Consider the following 25,707-nt stretch of genomic DNA (forward strand, 5'->3'; position numbering starts at 1 on the left):
AAATCTAAACCACTAAATTCAACAACACAGGAGTATAACTTTTGAAAAAAATTTCTTTGGCTGCGCAGCATGTGGGATCTTAGCTCCCCAACCAGGGATTGAACCCACGCCTGCTGCATTGGAAGCGCAGAGTCTTCACCACTGGACCACCAGGGAAGTCCCAGGAATAGAACTTTTAAAGGAGAAGGTATAAACCCCTGGGTTATATGAACTGGAGATTTTTAGTAAGAAGTCAATAGATCTTTTGTTAGGCACATTTTATGTTAGGCTGTCTCCCTGCACAGGACGCAGGCGCCTTGAAAATGGAAATCACATCCCTCTATAGTACGTCCCTCTTCTTTCTGCTTTGCAGTTTGCTGCTCCACTTGTTCAACCCCACCTAGTAATAACCTATACTTCCCTTGTTCCTGTTTTCCCATCTGGAAAACAGACAAAAGGCAACCAAACAACGCAAAGGTCTCAACAAATAAGGGATACCCAAAACCAGAGATGGCCAGAACTTCTGTATCCCTCATGAAACCTAGCCCGGTGTTCAATACTTAGGTATCATTAATACATGCGTGTTGACTGAAACAGTTGAAACGCAATTCTTCCACTTCCCAGTTTAGTTTTAGTCCTCATACAAAACCTGATCATCAAATTCCTTAATGCTAGGAATCACAGTGAAAAATAATTTCTCAACTGACTTCTGTCAGATGAGTGAGAACTAAGGTTAATTCAGTGTATCTGAAGCATAGAAAGTGAGGGCAAACGTGGCACAAGATGGGGCTAGAGAAGCAGAGAGGATTCTAGAGCACGCAGAGTCTTAAAGGCCACCAGTGTGTTTTCTATTCTCAAAACAATGTTTGTGAGCGATGTTTATGAGCAATGTTCCAACTTGCTTTGAAGCTTTCTTGTGTGAAGAATGGATTGGAGGGAAACAAGATATATGGACACTAGTTAGGACCTAATCGCAACAGACAGGCAAGTTCAGTATTAGGATGTTGAGGGAGAGCTGACAGATTCCAAAGAAATTCAGGAGATAAACTGAGGCGGGCTTAATGGGGTATGAGATGGAGGAAAGGAAGGTCTTAGGGAATTAAAGGGTTTACTGCACACATGAGCAGAGTCTCAAAATTAATCATTTGAACGTACAGAGGGGGATCTCCCAAATGACACCGGTTAGGAAGCAACGGTACGCCCTTTAGAATTCCTAGAGACAGCACAAATCAACTGTTTCGATGGAAAATTCGGCGGGACCCTTGATTTCCATGGGAATATAGAGAAAAGAGACACTGATCTGGCTTGCAGGTATTTAGGAAGTTGTTAGCCTGACATCACATACTAGTCTCATGTAAGTAGGCCGTCTGAAGTATGAAGCTTAGGGGAAAAACCTTGAAGAAAACTTAAAAGCTTAAGCCACACCTCTATACTACACCACCTTTCACAGTTTCTTCTCAGATAAGCAGCATCCCCATCAGTGAAGAAACTCACATCTCATAATAGGAACAACAGGCCTAAAAATTAAATGTGTGTCTTTGGAGGTCCCATCTATGCGATATCTTCCTGGTACCAGAGAAGTCCCCAGGAAGATCGATCTTTGCACCCCTGAAAGCTTACCACCAAGGAAAATGACTAGGTCCATAGATTTCCTCCCTCAAACCAGCCTACCTCACACATAAATCACTAGCAACTCAGCCCTTAACTCACATTATCACAGTCACAAGAGTGGTTAGGGAGAAAAGCACTAACCAGGGGAACTAACACAGAGGCAATCCAGGCCAAGCTGGGCTGGTGGCAGATATCTGCTCCTTACGCTCGGGTGCATAATGCGACTCACCACAATGCCTTTTTCACAGACCCTTTTTAAAGTTTCTCCACAAAATCCAACAGCTCAAGTTAGTTCATGACGCTTCAAGGTAAACAATCGTCAAGAGAAAAACATGCAATATGTCTTACAATGTTGGATTCCTTACAAATAGGACAAGGAAATAACCATGTAGACAAAACCAGAGCATTTGAAAACATCTGCGTTCTACAAACATACCAGTGAATGCTATAAATAAGGTAATATGACATAAAACAAAATGAAAACTAGATGTGAGACTGTTCTCTTCAGTGTACAGACTTCATGGCAGTTGCTGCACGATCTAGCTACTTATATCTACAACTCTCTGTTCTGTTAATACAAAATGAGGCCCAAGTGTGTCAACTTGTTTCCCACAGAAACCAAAAAACCTACATGCATCTCTTTTCTCCGGTGCCCTTTCACCTTACCTGCTCCCAGTTCTCCACCAATGTCCTCCTCTTTCTCTAATTATTCTCCTCTTCATTGTGCTTGGCCTTGCACCCAAGCATGCAAGACAGAGAGTCCTAGAGGTCCGAGATTCTAGAGGGGCTGTTTGCAAGGGGGAGGAGATTACGGTAACTGCCACACTGTATATACTTCTGTGCAAAGAAAGAGGGACAGTGTTCAGAATGTCTCTCACATATAAAAAGAGCTGGATGGCAGGATACCTGTGTGGCCCAAGGAACTAGAGCTAGCAAATCATGGGCAAAACAATTGCAACCAAAGGCTGGAAGAGGAAAGGTCTGCAACCAGCTCTGTCTCCTGGCTCTCTGGTATTTGCTGCCAATGGGCAGAGTCTATTTCGTGAAGCATCAAGCACTGAAAAGAAGACTCCTGCTGCTGGAAGTTGACAGGAAGGAACATCCAATGCAAGACCAAGGCTTGTCCTAGAAGCAATGCCCATAATGGAAGAAAAAAAAAAAAAAAGAAAGCGGAAGAGAAATGTTAAGTCGCAAGTCCAACCTGGCCCCCAGCCTAGCCCAGCCCAAGGAAGGTAGGAGTCAAGGAGAAGAAACTAAAAGAGAAGAGCCTTGGACCACAACATTCTCCACAGGGTACACTCAACAAACTTCACCCTGCTCTTTAACCAAGTTACAACTGTAATAGTTCAAACTACATGGCTCTTTCCTTCCTAAGGATACTAGTTAAATAAGATCTATATAGCTCTAAGTATATGATACATAAAATAGAATACTCTGTAGAATATAAGTAACTGTTAGTTAATTATATTAATGAACGTCTGTAAGAAATGTTGCAATGATTTCCCTAATGGAAGAGCCTGGGGGAGGTAAATCTGTCTTCTAGGATTTCCTCCCCAGAGCTCAGAAATTGAGGGGTTGTTTTAGCTCTCCTACGCTCTCTTCACCCAAGCCCGCCCTCCTGTTGGGGATCGGACCTCCCTATTGGCTAGCTCATACCTTTCAACTGCCTGCTTTGTGACATCACTCTCCTACCAAACCTACTACCACTTGGTAGAGGTCTTGGGGTTTCCGTGGAGCCGTTTGGACCAGTAACCAGTGACCTTTGTACTGGACACGTGCGCCGTTCAGCTGCAGCCACTCAGACATCCTCTAGTGTTGTCTCCTCATCCCTTGTACCTGCAGTTGATGTCTCCTCTTCTCTGACCATGTCAGGTAAGAAAAGAAACTTTGGAAAGTTTTGCGTTCGATTTCTTGTGCCCCTAAATTGAGGAGGAGATTCAAAATAGCGTGGAATAATGAGGGAAAGTATTGAACTACAAGTCTGGAGACCTAATTTCAGTTTTGACTTTGACGTTTACTGTCTGTGTGACTTTGGACAAATCACTGACTGCCTCACAAAGCCTGCTGCTTTCCTTATCTGTTACGTTAGGATACCACATTGGGTTGATCACTCTGATCCCCTTCTTTTCCAATATTGAGCCTTAAAGGGTACCCATGTAGAAAATGAAATCAGAGACTTCTCAAAAGAGTGTTTCAACAGAAACATAGAAAAGCCAGGTGACACAGAAAACTAGCGATATATACCAAGATGTTTCATCTCCAATGGTCTCCCTCCACTAGTATTTCGACTAGTTGAAAAGAGAGAATAGGGAGAGAGGATGGAGAGTACTGGGCTATATAGGGAGGCACAGAGTCAAACGTAAGCAAGTTTAGGATTGTTTTCATTAGCACAGGCCAACAGGAACCAAGAGATGGGAAAAAAATATAAGAATGAAGAGGGAAAGCATAGAGGAGCTCTCAAGAAAGAGGCAGTTTGCCATGGAATGTTGATGGGAGCCAAAGATTTTAAATTAAAGCAGAAACAGCACAGAGGGAAATCTGCTCAGAGCAGGGCAAAACAAAGCTGATGGTAGCAAATCCTTACATTAACAGACTAAGAAGGAAAGTAAGGCCAGAACAGGGGATCACCAGGAAGGGCAGCCTATCAGAAAAGTCATACTCCGTTTTCTTTCTTTTATTGCCTCTCTGAATACAGCTGGCACTTGACAGTTTGGAATAGAAACATTTTAGAAGTATGTTTTAGAAATGATGCTTCCTAGAAACCAGAAACCAAAGTGGTTATCTAGGGGGCTGCTTTTCAGTGTTCTATTCTTTCTAATTTTTAAACTAGGTAGACATTTGACCAATTAAACATTTTAAATGATATCTTCTACATTGAATCAGAAGGACTATTTCCTTTGTGTGATATGTAGCTTCTAAGGCAAGGTTGCTTTTCAATTTTTACAGTTATTTCCTTCCTAACACAGAGAGCACATTGATCAACAGCCATCGTTCGCTTGTAGATCTTAGCTACCGGAGAAGAAAAAGAAAAAGTCAAGCCCCACATCTCTAATTCCCCATTTAGGGAATTCCCTGGCGGTCCAGCGCTTAGGACTCGGTGCTTTCACGGCCAGGGCCACGCGGCGCGGCAAAAGAAAAAAAGAAAACACAAACATCCACATTTATCTAAAACAATGTTGTGGAGTCCTTTGGATTTTCTTACATTTGAAAATCTTTTTTAATTGGATTCTAGGGATGATGGTTTTTTGAGGTCTTGGGATGTCATCTTCTTGGATGTGGAAGATGATTCTAAGTTCTAGGATAAATACAAAAACCTTCTTGATACTTTTTAAGCTTCCTTTCTGCTTATTATATGAGTTATATTCATGGACAGATATATTTCTCCTAGGCTTAATACCTGTTACTTGCTGGGTAAAAATATGAATGAGCACAATAATGAAACTCTTTTACACTTACTATTTTGCTGTCTGCTTTGTACCGGTTTTCATTGAAATACTTGTCTATATATGTTGTGGCTACCTATACATTCACATTTGTTGCATTCTGTTGCTTGTTGTGCATTTTTTACTGATTTATCGTCTCTGTCTGTATGCATTGGCTAGGAATTCATTCACCTCTATCACCTCCATCGTGTTTTTTGGTTAATAGTATTCACTAAAATAGAGTGGGCAAAATTCACTTTCATAATATTGCATGTATGGTACAGAATGTCATTTGTTAGTAAATTCATTAGGCTTTGATACTTGCCCACATACCCCAGTTTTCATTAATATCTATGGATTTCTTTTTCGTTACGTAACATGTTTTTCATGATTTTTCTTTGTCTTTCTAGAACTTATTGTATCTTCCTCCATATAAATCATACGCAATAGATCAGCTTATTCATCTATTAATTATTACTGCTATTATTATTGGTGGTGGTGTTATAACCACTTTATAGATGAGTAATCTGAAGTAATCAGATAACTTTTCTCTTTCCAAAAGCACTTAAGAAATCCACTTTCGGGTAATCATTTTGAGGTAGGATGAGAAACCAGGCTTGAAGAGGGCAAAAATGACTCTTTCAGTTCACCAGTTGGACTGAGCTATACGTCAACTCTAGGTAATAGCGTGGGAACTGCACAAGCAAAGGGAGACACTGAAGATGACAATGGTAATGGCCGTACTGTTTTCTAATGGACAAAAAAAATGCTTATATTATAAGTTCTATTTCTCCTGCTTTCTGGCACTATCATGCTCAGAGTGGAGTCCTGGCAAGGAAGTCAGGATACTTAGGTTCTGAAACCTGGTAATGACACTAACATAATGAGAGAACCTGAACAAGTCAACCCGACCTCTCTGAGCCTCAGTTTCCTTACTCGTGAAATGAGACTGAAAAAAGAGAAAGTTCTCTAAGGGCCTCCTAGTTCTAAAATGCTTCCAGTCTAGGAAATAGCATAGAAGTCAATACGAGTGCAGGCTGAAGGGAAAGACAGGGCAGGGAGAAGGTTGCTTCCAGCCTAGAGAACAATGTCTGAACCATACCACTTGGCTCTTCTGCCCATCTGTGCCCAAGATGGGAGCACAGGCAGTTAATACAGAAGAGTGGAAAACTGCTCAGTCCTTACAGCCATCATTAACTGTCTGATTTTGGGTTTCTCAGGAAGGGTCGATAGTAGAGGTGTCCTGAGAGCAAGAACCTTAAGATAATGCTGTTCCTCAAACGTAGTGAGAATTTCTCAACCTCCCTGAGTTTTTCATGACCCTCTTGTTCTTACAGAAAATTTCCAAAATCCATCTCTACTTGGAACTCTAAATTCTCTGCAGCATTCTCTTCCTGTGGTGAGCAATGCAACTTCCCTAACACGAAGTGTCTGCAACTTCTCCAGAGTCTCTGCCCCTGCCGTCAGTTCGGCATCGGCTACCGGTACCTCTTTCCAGACACTCATGGGTAGTGCCTACCTTTACCAACATTCCAGCACGACTATGTTATCTGGAGTTACTGACCACAGCCAGATCTCCACTTCAGCTCCTTCCTATCCAGGTGTTCTTGAGTGGGACATCACAGGAAGCACTGAAAAGAATTCCTCTTCACTCGGAGACTTTACTCTGGCACTCACTGACCGGCACCCAGCTGCTTCCTCCATGTTTATGGCAGCCCAGTATGATAAAACTTCAGACGCCAATAACATGGTCCCTCTATATCCATCACTTTCTGCCAGGCTTGCTCAGGGAGCACCATCTCAGATTCCAAATCAGGGGCATAGCCGCCTGTCACTTCCCTACCAGGAAGGAAGCCAGGTATATTACTATAACCAAGGCACACTGGGGTCTTCACTGTATGGAGAACTTGGCTCCTGCCCGCAATCCTATGGCTCCGCGTCATACACAGGAAGTAGGGCCTCTGCGCAACCAGAAATGGGAATGGGACTGAAGGAGATTCAGCCCACAAATATCCGACCACCAGCTTCCACCTCTGCAATCTGCCACCCTGTGTCTGCTCAACGCATCACAGAAACAAGTTTTCAAGGTGAGTATACAAACGGCAGAGAAAGTTGAAGAATGAGGTCGGCATTCACAAATGGGGTCAAATCGACAGCTGGGAAGGGGTGTAGAGACAGGTAGAATTTAGATCCTGAGCCTTTAGTAACCACTACCTTCGCTCAGTGCCCTCTGTTTTTAGACTCTATGTAAGAACACCTAGGGCTTCCCTGGTGGCGCCGTGGTTAAGAATCCGCCTGCCAATGCAATGCGGGGGACACGGGTTCGAGCCCTGGTCTGGGAAGATCCCACATGCCGTGGAGCAACTAAGCCCATGTGCCACAACGACTGAGCCTGCATTCTAGAGCCCGTGAGCCGCAACTACCGAAGCCCACGCGCCTAGAGCGCATGCTCCGCAACAAGAGAAGCCCGCACACCGCAACCAAGAGTAGACCCCGCTAGCCGCAACTAGAGAAAGCCCGTGCACAGCAATGAAGACCCTGTGCAGCCAAAAAAATAAATACGTAGAATAAATAAGTTCAAACAATCAATCAATAAATAAACGTAAATTAAAAAAAAAAAATACAAAAAGAACACCTAATGCAGGTGGGAAGGTGGGAGGAACACTGTAAAGGTCATCTATGCTACATGTACAAGAACCCCGAGAGCACACCAATAGGTACCACATTTTTCACTGCTGTAGCCGAGCATTCCCCCTGTACTACCACACTGTAGCACTCCCTTCCCTCGTCTACTGCTACAGTCTCTTTGGAAGGTGTTTCAGAACTCTTGTTATGAGAGTGCCAGTTGAACTGTCCTCACTTCCGTCATTTATACCAGGATTTAAGACCTTGTGGTCCGAGATCCTGTCCAGAGAGCAAGCAGGCTAAGACTCTGTCTTTGTTTCTATATTTCATCAGAAAGGGCTCTACCCCCTCTCCTAGTTCATGGTGTGAAGTGTTCTTAGCCTCTCGGGAAAGTGGGGAGAATTCAAAGGACTCTCTATGAGAATGCTAGGCTTTGTAAAACATTTCAGTTTTTTAAAAAGAAGACTCATTTTGTATTGGACTTACAACAGTCCTATGAGATACAAAGAGAGCCAAGGATCAGTGACATGAAATGATCACCAGTAAGAATTACAACAGTCACCGCTTACCTCGTAGCATAGGGCACACTGTCCATGATCCTTAAGAAGAGTTAGTAGAAATGCCTTGCCCATCTTGCCCCTGAACCCCTTGAAAGGTACACGACTGCTGTGTTGGTGTTTAGGGGGAGCATCTCACTTACCCGGGACTGACTTCAACCTTGATTCCTCTGTAGTGATGGAGACTTCCCCGCTGATGAAAAATTCCCTGGGATTGCAACCTCCAAGCCAGACCGCTTTCCTATGGAATGACAGAGAAGTTCAGAGAACTTGTCAAGATGAAACACCAGTCAGTCTGCGGGAGAAAGGGAAGAAGAGAACGATGGAAATCGTTTCTGGGAAACTATTTTTACATTATGTTTTGTTTGTTCCTGGTAAATAAACTGAAATCTTCTTAACATTCAAACAAAATCTAAACCACTAAATTCAACAACACAGGAGTATAACTTTTGAAAAAAATTTCTTTGGCTGCGCAGCATGTGGGATCTTAGCTCCCCAACCAGGGATTGAACCCACGCCTGCTGCATTGGAAGCGCAGAGTCTTCACCACTGGACCACCAGGGAAGTCCCAGGAATAGAACTTTTAAAGGAGAAGGTATAAACCCCTGGGTTATATGAACTGGAGATTTTTAGTAAGAAGTCAATAGATCTTTTGTTAGGCACATTTTATGTTAGGCTGTCTCCCTGCACAGGACGCAGGCGCCTTGAAAATGGAAATCACATCCCTCTATAGTACGTCCCTCTTCTTTCTGCTTTGCAGTTTGCTGCTCCACTTGTTCAACCCCACCTAGTAATAACCTATACTTCCCTTGTTCCTGTTTTCCCATCTGGAAAACAGACAAAAGGCAACCAAACAACGCAAAGGTCTCAACAAATAAGGGATACCCAAAACCAGAGATGGCCAGAACTTCTGTATCCCTCATGAAACCTAGCCCGGTGTTCAATACTTAGGTATCATTAATACATGCGTGTTGACTGAAACAGTTGAAACGCAATTCTTCCACTTCCCAGTTTAGTTTTAGTCCTCATACAAAACCTGATCATCAAATTCCTTAATGCTAGGAATCACAGTGAAAAATAATTTCTCAACTGACTTCTGTCAGATGAGTGAGAACTAAGGTTAATTCAGTGTATCTGAAGCATAGAAAGTGAGGGCAAACGTGGCACAAGATGGGGCTAGAGAAGCAGAGAGGATTCTAGAGCACGCAGAGTCTTAAAGGCCACCAGTGTGTGTTTTCTATTCTCAAAACAATGTTTGTGAGCGATGTTTATGAGCAATGTTCCAACTTGCTTTGAAGGTTTCTTGTGTGAAGAATGGATTGGAGGGAAACAAGATATATGGACACTAGTTAGGACCTAATCGCAACAGACAGGCAAGTTCAGTATTAGGATGTTGAGGAAGAGCTGACAGATTCCAGAGAAATTCAGGAGATAAACTGAAGCGGGCTTAATGGGGTATGAGATGGAGGAAAGGAAGGTCTTAGGGAATTAAAGGGTTTACTGCACACATGAGCAGAGTCTCAACATTAATCATTTGAACGTACAGAGGTAGATCTCCCACATGACACCGGTTAGGAAGCAACGGTACGCCCTTTAGAATTCCTAGAGACAACACAAATCAACTGTTTCGATGGAAAATTCGGCGGGACCGGTGCGTTTTTTCACTCCAACTTAGTTCCAAATTCCTATTACTCACATTTTCTGTGCCAAAACAACACAGCTGGAGGAACTGAAGGGGATTCCGTTTTGGTAATTGAGGAGTGTCCCCAACACTGACAGTCCCATCTTAAAAAGCACTCCCTCTGCATTTTACCCGAGGAGCAATGGCCAGAGCCTCCCTTTGAAAACGATGGGGAGAAATCAGAACATAACACACTGTCCCTTTCAGCTACTGTGAACTGAGCCGCGAGACGACCAATACGCCCTGACACAGCGCGGACGGGCCAGCGCGCGGCGGCAACAGGGACAGGAGACAGCACAAGAGACGAAGTCCAGGCCCAGGGGCCAAGGCCTATTACCTTTCCGGCATGTGCAAAACATAAAACAGAAGCAATATTGTAACAAATTCATTAAAGACTTAAGAAAAAAAAAAAAATCACATGCTAAAGTGCATACTCTAAAAACTATACTATATTGCTTCTATAAAACAAGCACTAAACGTCAGATACAGAAAAAACCCTTTTCGTGTCCTCACACCTAGGTCAAAATTACAAAGAGTTAATTCAGGAGACAGAAAGAGAAGGAATAAATCTGAATGAATCTGAGTCAGAACACAGTGCTATAGTATAACCTTAGGCACATTCCACAATACCCATGCCTAAACATGGCAAATTCCACAATACCCATGCCTCAACCTCCCTATCTATAAAGGAGTTAACCACACCAGCGCTAACCATTACTTGCCTCCTGGTAGCTTGTGAGTGTTAATATTACTTGTAAAAAAAAAAAAAAAATTATTTTGTAATAAATACACAGATCATCAGTTGAAAGAAACAAGGAAAACTACAGCGTTATTATTATTGCCTTGTTACTAGAGCTAAACACCAGAAATCAACATAAAGAAGTTATGTACACCAACAATGTAGGGTTTGAATATGTACTTTGAGAGGCAATCTTATAATTAGTTGTTGTACCTCTAATTGCTTCTCCTTTTTTTTTTTTTTTTAATTTAAAAAAGCAATACAGGGACTTCCCTGGTGGTTCAGTGGTAAAGAATCCGCCCTGCAATGCAGGGGACGCGGGTTCGATTCCCGGTCGGGGAACTAAGATCCCACACGCCGCGGGGCAACTAAGCCCTCGCGCCAAACTACTGAGCTCGCACACCTCAATGAGGTAGCCCACGTGCAGCAAACTACAGAGCCCACGCGCTCTGGAGACTGCACGCCACAACTAGAGAGAGAAAACCCGCACGCCACAACTAGAGAGAAGCTCTCATGCTGCAACGAAGAGCCCGTGCGCCGCAATGACAAAAAAGATCCCACATGCCTTAACGAAGGTCCCGCGTGCCGCAACTAAGACCCAATACAGCCAATCAACCAATCAATCAATCAATCAATCAAGTGGGGCAGGGGGAGCAATACAGGAATTTCCCTGGCAGTCCAGTGGTTAAGACTCCAAGCTCCCAATGCAGGGGGCACGGGCTCGATCCCTGATTGGGGAACCAAGATCCCACATGTGGCACAGCGTAGCCAAAAAAAAAAAAAAAAAAAAGCAACACATACCATACGGCATTTACCCCAGAGAACGCATGTTCGCACAAAAAAAGGTACACAAATGTCCACAGCATCTCTCTCAGTAATAGTCAAGAAATGGGAAAAAACTCAGATGTTCTTCAATGGGCAAGTGATTAAACAAACTGAAGTATAGCCAAACCATGGAATACCACTCAGCAATTAAAAAGAAAGCGGCACTGGGACCTCTCTGGTGTTCCAGCGGTTAAGACTTTGCACTCTCAATGCAGGGGGCCCAGGTTCCATCCCTGGTCAGGGAACTAGATCCCGCATGCTGCAACTAAATACCCGCACAGCCAAATAAATAAATAAATAAATATATATATTTTTTTTTTTTAAAAAAAAGGAGCACTATTGATTCATGCAATTTGGATGACTCTCCAGGGAATTACATTGATTGAAAAAGGCCAATCCAAAAGGTTACATACTGGGAATTCCCCGGCGGGCCAGTGTTTAGCACTCAGCACTTTCACTACCTGGGCTGGGTTCAATCCTTGGTCGGGGAACTAAGATCGCATAACCGGCAGCGCAGCCAAAAACAAACTTTTTTTTAATTAAGAAAAAAAAAAAAGGTTACACACTATATGATTTTATTCACATAGCATTCTTTTTTTTTAATTAATTAGTTAATTTATTTTATTTTTGGCTGCGTTGGGTCTTCGTTGCTGCGTGTGGGCTTTCTCTAGTTGCGGCGAGCGGGGGCTACTCTTTGTTGCAGTGCGCGGGCTTCTCGCTGCGGTGGCTTCTCTTGTTGCAGAGCACGGGCTCTAGGCACGCGGGCTTCAGTAGTTGTGGCACGTGGGCTCAGTAGTTGTGGCTCCCGGGCTCTAGAGCGCAGGCTCAGTCATTGTGGCGCATGGGCTTAGTTGCTCCGCGGCATGTGGGATCTTCCCGGACAAGGGATCAAACCCATGTCCCCTGCAATGGCAGGCAGATTCTTAACCGCTGCGCCACCAGGGAAGTCCCACATAACATTCTTGAAATGACAGGTTGCCAGGGACAGATAGGGCCGGGGGACTGGGAGATGGGCCATCTTCCCCAGGGGCTATTTTCCCTTGATCATCTGCACAAAAACTTTAGTGCAACTTTATCCACTGCACTATCAGATCATTATGATTTGGTGGGGAGTGGGGGAGCAGCAGTGGCTATAAAATGGCATCAGGAGAGATCCTGTGGGATGGAAATGTTCTGTATCTTGACTGTGTCAATGGCAATACCCAGGTTGTGACAGTATACTATGGTTCTGTAAGATGTTACCATTGGGGAAAACTGGGTAAAGGACACACAGGACCTATCTCACTATTATTTCTTACAACTGCATGTAAACCTACAATAATCTGTAAACAAAAAGCTTAATCAGAAATGAAGGCAACACATGCCTCTTGTAACAAGTAAAACAATAGCCTGTGGTCAATCTCTTTCTCTACCCGTCCCATTCCCTCCCTCTTGAGATAACCATGCAAACTCACTGCCCATACAAACAGGCATGCATTTAATACTTTCTGTTTACTGTATCAAAATGGGATCATACATACTACATTATTACCCTGCAGCCTACCTTCTTCACCCATCATCCCTATATCATAGAGACCTTAAAAAAAAAAAACTATTTTAAGTGCCAAGCAGGATGGCAGGTATAGAAAATTTTCTGACTAGGGCAAATCTGACAAATGTTTACCGTGCTAATGTGCCATAGCTCAGCCAGGTGCACTCAGTGAGAGCATAATATACAAGTAGCATTCTAAAGAGATCTGCAAAAAATGCAAGGTCTTCAGCAGCTCTTCGAGGATCCCATCCCCCTCTCTGCCTCCTCCATGGAACCATCCCATGGAGGTTTAACAGTTTAACTCCATTTGCCCCCTCCTGCTGTTTGTGCTTTTGTTGTATACTTCTGTTCTACATCTCCACAAGACATTATTATTGTCATTTATTTACAAAACAACATATAAATATAAAGGTGTATGTACCTGGGTATATGTACATATATATATTAAACACACACACAGACTTTAAGTGCTCTTTGCTCTTTCCTGCAGTTCTGTTCTTTTTTTTTGGGGGGGGGGGGGCAAGTTTTTATATTGGTAAAGTTCTGTACTACTAGAAATATAAGATTTGAAAAGAAAAATGAGACTTGAGGATTATCTGTGGAGCTTATCCTCATTCTCCTGCTGACGCATTATGTGTTTATAATTTGAGAACTGCAGATAAATACAAACTGGTCTTCTCCATACTTGCTCACTAAGGAATTCCTCATTTCTAGGAAACGTCTATTTCAAGGAAAGGAAACAAACAAAAACACCTAGTGCACTAGATGATTAAAAGGTACACATTTTATAGCCTGAGTTCGAGAAAAAAATTACCCAAGAAACGGCCTTTTTCCCTAGGAGCCAGCTTCTACTAGGGGAGTCTAGGGTTCTCTAGGCAAAGAAAAAAAACTTGCCAGTTTAAACAGAATAACAGAAACGTTCAGCCAATCAAATATACAGAACTCATCACTTGCAGTGAGGAATGAAAGGCCTGTATCAACAGAAAAAATAAATGGCACAGGCAACGTCTGGAACAGAAAACAAACAGGAGGTACTTTAAAAAGCCAAAATTGCAAAGACAGATTAACAGGGTATGAAATTACACGCCGGGCAATGCACCTGTTAAAGGAAAAGAGGCGCACACCAAGTCTGAAGTCTTAAGAATTCGGTGTTTAACATTACTTCTGCATGCTGCCCAGCAGGAAACTCGGGTCCTGGCTTAATCCACAACGCACACTTCATTTAAGGAGGTGAACTGCTTGGTCTGACTCAGTTTCTTATTCTGTAAAATGAATGCAACACAGCTGTCGTGAGTCGCCAAAGAATTCTGCACAAACGCTTTGTAACTCCAAAGTGCTGTGCAAATCAGAGCAGCCCTTCTCTCCTTCACATTCGTTTGACTTGGAATTTCAGAAGTTTAGCTGAAAATATAGACGACTCGGAAGCAAGGGACTGAGAGTGACCCACACAGGTGGACAGAAATGCAAAAACTGGAGCACCTCATACAAACCACAAGAGAACACGTTCACGTGCACACGTTATCAGTAACAGAAAACGCCACCGGTAGCAACCGTAAACCACTGAGAGGACCAGCAACGACATGTGTCCAAATCCAGCCGGCAGCACAGCCTCGTCGGCGGCAGTGCCTTAAACACAGCTCCCCGCACTCCGCGGCCTAACAAGATCCACTTTTTCCAAAAAGTTTAGCAACTTGCCAAGTACACTGGCATAGTTCACCTTTTTTAATTGCTAAGCAAACATGCAGGAGAGTTGAGACAATCAAGGGAATGTTCAGCCTTCCTCAAAAATAAGATCCAGGAAATTCACGTTTTGCTTGAACAGTTTCATGTCTAAAACTGATCACAAACCTCTGTTTGATGTTGTTTTCTCGCTGCTGGCCAATGAGCCCGGGAAAGACAACGAATTCTTTCAAACGGGGAGGGCTCTCTGCACTCTTCAGCTAAACCAGCGAGGCTTTACCACCGTCACGTTTAAAATAATGAGGAGGACGCCTCCATGGAGTTTACCGGGCTGCGCTAATCACGAGGGGCCTCGGGCGCCCAGGGCGGGCCCCAGCGCCGGTGGCCGCGGGACCGGACGCCCTCCCCGGGACCCCCCCAGGACCCCCTCCCCGGGACGCGGCCGCGGGACAGGACGCCCCCCAGAACCCCTGACAGGGACGCAGCTGCGGGACAGGACGCCCCCCAGAACCCCTGCCCGGGACGCGGCTGCGAGACAGGACGCCCCCCAGGACCCCTGCCCGGGACGCGGCCGCGGGACACGAAGCTCCCCCCTCCCCAGGAACCCCTCCCCAGAGCGCGGGCCTCGCCGCCGTCACGCGGCACCCGCCGCGCTCACCGCGGGCCGGGAAACCCCTCAGGCCGACTGACCCCCGCCCGCCGCCCAGCCTCCCTCCGGCCCGCGCCGCCCGCCGCGCCTACCGCGTTCTTCTGCATCATCTTGTCCATCTTCTGGGCAATGCGGACCACCTCGTCCTCCATGGCCCCGGCAGGCCTGCCCCGCGCCGGGCCGCGGGGGACGGGAAACGAGCGGAGCTGGCGGGGCGGCGGGTAAGCCCAGGCGTCGGCGAGGGCCCTCAGCAGGCCTGACCGAGGCGCTTCCTCACTCACGGCGACGGCGACGGCGGCGGCGGCGGCGGCGGCGGCGGCGGCGCTCCTCACCCGCAGGCAGCGCCAATCCAGCTCCCAGCTCGCGGCGGCGGCGGCGGCGGCGCTCCTCCCCCGCAGGCAGCGCCAATCGAGCTCCCAGCTCGCGGCGGCGGCGGCGGCGGCGCTCCTCCCCCGCAGGCAGCGCCAATCGAGCTCCCAGCTCGCGGCGGCGGCGGCGGCGGCGCTCCTCCCCAGCAGGCAGCGCCAACTGAGCTCCCAGCTCGCGGCGGCGGCGGCGGCGGCGCTCCTACCCCGCAGGCAGCGCCAATCGAGCTCCCAGCTCGCGGCGGCGGCGCTCCTCACCCGCAGGCAGCGCCAATCCAGCTCCCAGCTCGCGGCGGCGGCGGCGGCGGCGCTCCTCCCCCGCAGGCAGCGCCAATCGAGCTCCCAGCTCGCGGCGGCGGCGCTCCACCCCGCAGGCAGCGCCAATCGAGCTCCCAGCTCGCGGCGGCGGCGGCGGCGGCGCTCCTCCCCAGCAGGCAGCGCCAACTGAGCTCCCAGCTCGCGGCGGCGGCGGCGCTCCTCCCCCGCAGGCAGCGCCAATCAAGCTCCCAGCTGGCGGCGGCGGCGGCGGCGCTCCTCCCCCGCACGCAGCGCAAATCCAGCTCCCAGCTCGCGGCGGCGGCGGCGGCGGCGCTCCTCCCCCGCAGGCAGCGCCAATCAAGCTCCCAGCTGGCGGCGGCGGCGGCGGCGCTCCTCCCCCGCAGGCAGCGCCAATCCAGCTCCCAGCTCGCGGCGGCGGCGGCGGCGGCAGCGGCGGCGGCGGCGGCGGCGGCGACGCTCCTCCCCCGCAGGCAGCGCCAATCGAGCTCCCAGCTCGCGGCGGCGCTCCTCCCCTGCAGGCAGCGCCAATCGAGCTCCCAGCTCTCGGCGGCGGCGGCGGCGCTCCTCCCCCACAGGCAACTCCAATCGAGCTCCCAGCTCTGTTCTTTTTTTTTTTTTTTTTTGAATTTTGAGATTTTTCATTTGAAGTAAGTCTTAATGCTATTAAATTCACAAATATGCTAATTTAAATACCCAAGTCTATTATCTAAGACACACATTGCAAACACAAATATCTATTCTCTCCACATGTCAGAGCCCATTCATTTCATGGTTTGGAAATGGGGAGAATAGATCCCCTTAAACTGCAAGTCAGCAGGTGTTTCTTTACAGTTAACTTCAGCAAAATTCATACAAAATATTAATTAACAATGATCTTCTTGTTAACTCACAAGGAAACACCTTCAAAGCTGCATTTTGTTAAAGTTTCTGTACTAAAATGTAGAAAAACTGAACTACACAAATATTGAAAAGTTAAAAATTCCTTAATTTTTTATTCCTGGTACCACTACCACAATTTACAGGGCAATATACCTGATGTAATGAAAAGAAAAAGAAAAAGACAAAGCTACAACAGATAAAAGACCTCAGGAATGTACATCTAATTGACACTCCATTGCATTAATCAATAGCTGCACTTTTTGCAAACTGTGGCTAGGACAGTCCTGAGCAAGAAGGGTTTCCTGTTTAAGCTGCAGTAACTTTTCTGACTATGGATCATCGTTCCTTCTGTGGCAGATTTTTACAGTTCCTCTAATGCATTCGGGACGACTGTCTCAAAGTAACCTGCAGCTTTCCTGACACCTCCTCGCTCTCTCTCCTGCCAAGAACTGTAGCCCTTTTCTTGTGAGTTTTGAGAACCTTCTGCTACCATATCCACCACTTCCACCACCAGATCCATAACCACCACCATAGGGACTTCCCGAGCTTCTTCCACCAAAACTGCCTCCCTTCATGGGTCCATCATTTGATTGCTGTTGTCCACTATAATTTCCAAAATCATTATAGCTCCCACCACCACCATAGTTACCTCCAAAATTTCCTCCTTCATTGTAACCATCATATCCTCCACCACCGCCACCATATCCCCCATCTTGGTTTCCATATCCTGGTCCACCACCACCATAGCCTCCTCTACTACTGTAACCAGGACCACCGCCATAGTTACCACCGTCGCCTCCAAATCCGTTCTATCCACCATCACCTCCTCCATAACTACCTCTGCTGCCACCACCTCCACCACCATAGCCTCCTCTTCCACCAAGTTTCCACCACGGCCAAAGTTACCTCCACCACCTCCAAAGTTTCCTCCACGACCCATAAAGTTGCCAGATCCACCTCCACGACCTCTTTGTGATCCAGCAGATTGCGTTTCTTCTTTAGGAAGGGCCTTTTTCACTTCACAATTATGCCCATTAATAGTGTGGTATTTCTGAACAACAATTTTATCAACTGTATCATGATCATCAAAAGTTACAAAAGCAAATCCTCTCTTTTTTCCACTCTGCCTGTCTTCCATAACTTCTATGGTTTCAATCTCGCCATGCTTTTCAAAGTAGTCTCTCAAATTACATTCTTCTGTATCTTCTTTAATACCACCAACAAAAATTTTCTTCACTGTTAGATGGGCACCAGGCTTTACAGATCCTCTCTAGAACCAGCTCTCTTTGGTTCCACTACACGCCCATCAACCTTGTGTGGTCGAGCACACATTGCTGCATCCACCTCTTCAACCCAAGAGTAAGTCACAAAACCAAAGCCCCTGGAACGTTTTGTTTGGGGGTCTCTTATCACCACACAATCTGTAAGTGTGCCCCATTCCTCAAAATGTTCTCTTAAGCTATCGTCTGTAGTTTCAAAGCTCAGACCACCAATAAACAGTTTTCTCAACTGTTCTGGTTCCTTTGGATCATGGCCCTCCTCCCCACCCCACCCCCGGCGGCGGCGGCGGCGGCGACGGCGGCGGCGGCGACGGCGACGGCCGGAGTCGGGCTGGGGGCGACCGGGCGGCGGTTTTACCTCCGTTTTGAGACCGGACTCGCCTCTTCCAACTCGAGTTCAATATGGGACGGAGAGGCCAGCTCTGTTCTATGTTGGGCCATTTTACTTCAGCCTAAAAAAATTTCTTCTAGTATTCCCTAAGGTCTGCTGGGGATCAGTTTTCTTATTTTTCATTTATCTGTATTTGATTTTTTAAAATTGATTCCAATTTTCTGTTGAGATTCTCCATATTTTAATCTATTAATCCCCATCTTTTACTCTCAATATAGTCATTTTAAAGTTCTGTGCTAACTCCAGAATCTGAATTCCCTCTAAATCAATTTTTCTTGTTTTGTTTTGTTTTTTTTTTGTCTTAATTTTTAGTCACTTTTTCCTGCTTCAGGAATTTCATAATTTTTGATTGTGTGCTGGACATGGTGAATAAAAAATTCATAGAGACTGAAGATGCTATTACTTTGAACCAGAGAAGATTTACCCCTTTCTCTGTTAATCAGAGTGGCTGATCATTTCAGTCATTTCAGGAATTTTACTAGGTCAGAACTGGGTTGGAGCTTTACTTGTCTCATGCTACCTATGATTTTTCCTGATTTGTGGCCTCCCTGGATTTTTGCTGTGAGCCTGACAGGTCTTTGATTCTTCAATAAATACAGTCAGTTATTGACTTCAGTCTTTCAGATGTTTGAATTCAGCTCTTTAGGCTCTCAGTTCTCACAGCTTCAGAGTATGGCAAATGTAAGGAGAGACCAGCTATGTATTTGTTACCGTTACACTTTCTCAATGAAAATTTGTCTCATAAACACTGAAACATTGCAGATGATTTCACTTTTTCTGACTCAGCCCCCTTCTTGGGGATGGCACTTCTGGGTTTTTACTGTGAGTCTGGTAGGTCTCTGATTCCTCACTTTGGAAAGTTCTCTCCCTCAGGCATTAGGTATTTAAGCTTCCTGCTTTCTATAGGTTCAAAAACTGGCAAATGTCTTGAAGAGGAGACCTAATGATTGTCACAGGCCCCTTTATCTAGCGGGATTTGGTTTGTTCGTGCCATGACTGTGCAGGAAATTTCACTCTGCTTTCTTGGCTCAGTCCCCCATCATCCTGTACCACCCTGACACTAAGGAAATGTCCTGTGGGGGAAATCGGCTTGACATTCTGCTAGATTTCACTCCATCATGCCAGCAAATGAGTTCATCAAAAGGTATGGTGATTTCTCTTTTCCAGTGGAGTATGTCCACTACATAAGGAAATACAAAAGACAGTATAAATGTATTTTTGTTTGTAATTCAGTTTTTCTCCTATATGACTTAAAAGACAAATGCAGTATAAGCAAGTCCCAAATACATAAAGAAAAACTAACAGAATTAAAATGATAAAGCCTGACACTATTTTTTAAATAAATAAATAAATTTATTTATTTATTTATTTGTATTTTTATTTTTGGCTGCGTTGGGTCTTCGTTGCTGCGCGCGGGTTTTCTCTAGCTGTGGCGAGCAGGGGCTACTCTTTGTTGTGGTGCGTGGCCTTCTCGTTGCGGTGGCTTCTCTTGTTGAGGAGCACGGGCTCTAAGTGCATGGGCTTCAGTAGTTGTGGCTCTTGGGCTCTAGAGCGCAGGCTCAGTAGTTTTGGCGTGCGGGCTTAGTTGCTCCGCGGCATGTGGGATCTTCCCAGACCAGGGCTCGAGCCCGTGTCCCCTGCATTGGCAGGCGGATTCTTAACCACTGTACCACCAGGGAAGTCCGAAAAACTGACACTATTAAAGGGAGAAATATTTCAAGCCAATAGCAAAAGGTCATATATTGTATAATTCCATGTCTATGAAATGTCCAGGATGAGCAAATCCATATAGACAGAAAGTAGATTAGTGGATGCCAGGGGATGTTGGGGAGGGGAAAATAGGGAGTAACAGCTAACATATACAAGATTTCTTTGTGGGGGGCGTGACAAAAATGTTCTGGAATTAGATAGCAATATTGGTTGTGAAAATACTAAGAACTAGTGAATTGTACACTTACTTTAATCGGTGAATTTTTTTTTTTTAATCTTGCAGAAGTTTTTATTTCAGTGATTACAAGAACGCAGTAAATGGAAACTATGCTGGTTTACATTAGGCATGCACCTCTACCTGAAACTGCTGTTAGTTTTTGACTGGCCTAAATCTTTATAACTTATTTTTGCATTAGGCACATCTTTAAATTTTTTTGGACCCTGACATACAGGGTAAGTTAACTTCTTCCTTGTGGCAGTTTAGTATGAGAATTATGTTCGCTGGCTAGATTCCTTTAACTAAAGGCCTCTAAGACTCTCAGGCTACCTGTACTAGCTCAAGACTGTACTTTATATATAGATATAAAGATGATAAAATAAAATAAAATAAAGCTTTTGGGAGGTCTGACGTCTTCTGCCAGCGTTCAGTGGGTGTTCTGTAGGAGCAGTTCCACGTGTAGATGTATTTCTACTGTATCTGTGGGAAGGAAGGTGATCTCCACGTCTTACTCTTCTGCCATCTTGCCCCTCCCTCCCCCCAGGAATATCACTTTTAAAGGAGAAGGTATAAACCCCTTGGTTATATGAACTGGAGATTTTAGTAAGAAGTCAATATATTTTTTGTTAGGCACATGTTATGTTAGGCTGTCTCCCTGCACAGGACGCAGGCGCCTTGAAAATGGAAATCATATCCCTCTATAGTACGTCCCTCTTCTTTCTGCTTTGCAGTTTGCTGCTCCACTTGTTCAACCCCACTTAGTAATAACCTATACTTCCCTTGTTCCTGTTTTCCCATCTGGAAAACAGACAAAAGGCAACCAAACAACGCAAAGGTCTCAACAAATAAGGGATATCCAAAACCAGAGATGGCCAGAACTTCTGTATCCCTCATGAAACCTAGTCCCGTGTTCAATACTTAGGTATCATTAATACATGCGTGTTGACTGACACAGTTTAAACTCAATTCTTCCACTTCCCAGTTTAGTTTTAGTCCTCATACAAAACCTGATCATCAAATTCCTTAATGCTAGGAATCACAGTGAAAAATAATTTCTCAACTGACTTCTGTCAGATGAGTGAGAACTAAGGTTAATTCAGTGTATCTGAAGCATAGACAGTGAGGGCACAAGTGGCACAAGATGGGGCTAGAGAAGCAGAGAGGATTCTAGACCACGCAGAGTCTTAAAGGCCAACACTGTGTTTTCTATTCTCAAAACAATGTTTGTGAGCGATGTTTATGAGCAATGTTCCAACTTGCTTTGAAGGTTTCTTGTGTGAAGAATGGATTGGAAGGAAACAAGATATATGGACACTAGTTAGGACCTAATCGCAACAGACAGGCAAGTTCAGTATTAGAATGTTGAGGGAGAGCTGACAGATTCCAAAGAAATTCAGGAGATAAACTGAAGCGGGCTTAATGGGGTATGAGATGGAGGAAAGGAAGGTCTTAGGGAATTAAAGGGTTTACTGCACACATGAGCAAAGTCTCAAAATTAATCATTTGAACGTACAGAGGTAGATCTCCCAAATGACACCGGTTAGGAAGCAACGGTACGCCCTTTAGAATTCCTAGAGACAACACAAATCAACTGTTTCGATGGAAAATTCGGCGGGACCGGTGCGTTTTTTCACTCCAACTTAGTTCCAAATTCCTATTACTCACATTTTCTGTGCCAAAACAACACAGCTGGAGGAACTGAAGGGGATTCCGTTTTGGTAATTAAGGAGTGGCCCTAACACTGACAGTCCCATCTTAAAAAGCACTCCCTCTGCATTTTACCCGAGGAGCAATGGCCAGAGCCTCCCTTTGAAAACGATGGGCAGAAATCAGAACATTACACACTGTCCCTTTCAGCTACTGTGAACTGAGCCGGGAGACGACCAATATCCCCTGGCACAGCACGGACGGGCCAGCGCGCGGGGGCAACAGGGACAGGAGACAGCACAAGAGACGAAGCCCAGGCCCAGGGGCCAAGGCCTATTACCTTTCCGGCATGTGCAAAACATAAAACAGAAGCAATATTGTAACAAATTCATTAAAGACTTAAGAAGAAAAAAAAATCAGATGCTAAAGTGCATACTCTAACCACTATACTATATTGCTTCTATAAAACAAGCACTAAACCTCAGGTACAGGAAAAAACCCTTTTCGTGTCCTCACACCTAGGTCAAAATTACAAAGAGTTATTAATTCAGGAGACAGAAAGAGAAGGAGTAAATCTGAATGAATCTGAGTCAGAACACAGTGTTATAACCTTAGGTAAATTCCACAATACCCATGCCTCAACATGGCAAATTCCACAATATCCATGCCTCAACCTCCCTATCTATAAAGGAGTTAACCACACCAGCACTAACCATTACTTGCCTCCTGGTAGCTTGTGAGTGTTAATTATTATTTGTAAGAAATACACAGATCATCAGTTGAAAGAAACAAGGAAAACTACAGCGTTATTATTATTGTCTTGTTACTAGAGCTAAACACCAGAAATCAACATAAAGAAGTTATGTACACCAACAATGTAGGGTTTGAATATGTACTTTGAAAGGCAATCATATAATTAGTTGTTTTACCTCTGATTGCTTTTCCTTTTTTTTTTTTTTTTTTAATTTAAAAAAGCAATACAGGGACTTCCCTGGTGGTTCAGTGGTAAAGAATCCGCCCTGCAATGCAGGGGACGCGGGTTCGATTCCCGGTCGGGGAACTAAGATCCCACACGCCGCGGGGCAACTAAGCCCTCGCGCCAAACTACTGAGCTCGCACACCTCAATGAGGTAGCCCACGTGCAGCAAACTACAGAGCCCACGCGCTCTGGAGCCTGCACGCCACAACTACAGAGCCCACGTGCCACAACTAGAGAGAGAAAACCCGCACGCCACAACTAGAGAGAAGCTCTCATGCTGCAACGAAGAGCCCGTGCGCCGCAATGACAAAAAAGATCCCACATGCCTTAACGAAGGTCCCGCGTGCCGCAACTAAGACCCAATACAGCCAATCAACCAATCAATCAATCAATCAATCAAGTGGGGCAGGGGGAGCAATACAGGAATTTCCCTGGCAGTCCAGTGGTTAAGACTCCAAGCTCCCAATGCAGGGGGCACGGGCTCGATCCCTGATTGGGGAACCAAGATCCCACATGTGGCACAGCGTAGCCAAAAAAAAAAAAAAAAAAAAAAAAGCAACACATACCATACGGCATTTACCCCAGAGAACCCATGTTCGCACAAAAAAAGGTACACAAATGTCCACAGCATCTCTCTCAGTAATAGTCAAGAAATGGGAAAAAACTCAGATGTTCTTCAATGGGCAAGTGATTAAACAAACTGAAGTATAGCCAAACCATGGAATACCACTCAGCAATTAAAAAGAAAGCGGCACTGGGACCTCTCTGGTGTTCCAGCGGTTAAGACTTTGCACTCTCAATGCAGGGGGCCCAGGTTCCATCCCTGGTCAGGGAACTAGATCCCGCATGCTGCAACTAAATACCCGCACAGCCAAATAAATAAATAAATAAATATATATATATATTTTTTTTAAAAAAAAGGAGCACTATTGATTCATGCAATTTGGATGACTCTCCAGGGAATTACATTGATTGAAAAAGGCCAATCCAAAAGGTTACATACTGGGAATTCCCCGGCGGGCCAGTGTTTAGCACTCAGCACTTTCACTACCTGGGCTGGGTTCAATCCTTGGTCGGGGAACTAAGATCGCATAACCGGCAGCGCAGCCAAAAACAAACTTTTTTTTAATTAAGAAAAAAAAAAAAGGTTACACACTATATGATTTTATTCACATAGCATTCTTTTTTTTTAATTAATTAGTTAATTTATTTTATTTTTGGCTGCGTTGGGTCTTCGTTGCTGCGTGTGGGCTTTCTCTAGTTGCGGCGAGCGGGGGCTACTCTTTGTTGCAGTGCGCGGGCTTCTCGCTGCGGTGGCTTCTCTTGTTGCAGAGCACGGGCTCTAGGCACGCGGGCTTCAGTAGTTGTGGCACGTGGGCTCAGTAGTTGTGGCTCCCGGGCTCTAGAGCGCAGGCTCAGTCATTGTGGCGCATGGGCTTAGTTGCTCCGCGGCATGTGGGATCTTCCCGGACAAGGGATCAAACCCATGTCCCCTGCAATGGCAGGCAGATTCTTAACCGCTGCGCCACCAGGGAAGTCCCACATAACATTCTTGAAATGACAGGTTGCCAGGGACAGATAGGGCCGGGGGACTGGGAGATGGGCCATCTTCCCCAGGGGCTATTTTCCCTTGATCATCTGCACAAAAACTTTAGTGCAACTTTATCCACTGCACTATCAGATCATTATGATTTGGTGGGGAGTGGGGGAGCAGCAGTGGCTATAAAATGGCATCAGGAGAGATCCTGTGGGATGGAAATGTTCTGTATCTTGACTGTGTCAATGGCAATACCCAGGTTGTGACAGTATACTATGGTTCTGTAAGATGTTACCATTGGGGAAAACTGGGTAAAGGACACACAGGACCTATCTCACTATTATTTCTTACAACTGCATGTAAACCTACAATAATCTGTAAACAAAAAGCTTAATCAGAAATGAAGGCAACACATGCCTCTTGTAACAAGTAAAACAATAGCCTGTGGTCAATCTCTTTCTCTACCCGTCCCATTCCCTCCCTCTTGAGATAACCATGCAAACTCACTGCCCATACAAACAGGCATGCATTTAATACTTTCTGTTTACTGTATCAAAATGGGATCATACATACTACATTATTACCCTGCAGCCTACCTTCTTCACCCATCATCCCTATATCATAGAGACCTTAAAAAAAAAAAACTATTTTAAGTGCCAAGCAGGATGGCAGGTATAGAAAATTTTCTGACTAGGGCAAATCTGACAAATGTTTACCGTGCTAATGTGCCATAGCTCAGCCAGGTGCACTCAGTGAGAGCATAATATACAAGTAGCATTCTAAAGAGATCTGCAAAAAATGCAAGGTCTTCAGCAGCTCTTCGAGGATCCCATCCCCCTCTCTGCCTCCTCCATGGAACCATCCCATGGAGGTTTAACAGTTTAACTCCATTTGCCCCCTCCTGCTGTTTGTGCTTTTGTTGTATACTTCTGTTCTACATCTCCACAAGACATTATTATTGTCATTTATTTACAAAACAACATATAAATATAAAGGTGTATGTACCTGGGTATATGTACATATATATATTAAACACACACACAGACTTTAAGTGCTCTTTGCTCTTTCCTGCAGTTCTGTTCTTTTTTTTTGGGGGGGGGGGGGCAAGTTTTTATATTGGTAAA

At 45.1% G+C, this 25,707-nt stretch overlaps 2 pseudogenes across 2 annotated transcripts in view; one reads left to right on the top strand and one right to left on the bottom strand.

Annotated features, from left to right (window-relative positions):
• The first annotated feature begins 3,377 nt into the window (after positions 1-3,377).
• Positions 3,378-25,707, top strand: part of LOC309643494 (uncharacterized protein C2orf78 pseudogene) — a 110,590-nt pseudogene continuing 88,260 nt past the window's right edge. The window contains exons 1-2 of the transcript in view: positions 3,378-3,462; positions 6,350-7,099. The product of the transcript in view is annotated as an uncharacterized protein C2orf78 pseudogene (transcript). The remainder of the gene's footprint in view (positions 3,463-6,349; positions 7,100-25,707) is intronic.
• On the bottom strand, positions 17,349-22,702 carry LOC309643458 (heterogeneous nuclear ribonucleoprotein A3 pseudogene; annotated as a pseudogene). The gene is made up of 2 exons: positions 22,694-22,702; positions 17,349-18,433 (listed from the first exon to the last, which is right to left on the bottom strand). The product of its transcript is annotated as a heterogeneous nuclear ribonucleoprotein A3 pseudogene (transcript).

Source organism: Balaenoptera physalus (assembly GCF_965194825.1).
Source record: "Balaenoptera physalus genome assembly, chromosome: 15".
In the NCBI taxonomy this organism is placed as follows: domain Eukaryota; kingdom Metazoa; phylum Chordata; class Mammalia; order Artiodactyla; family Balaenopteridae; genus Balaenoptera; species Balaenoptera physalus.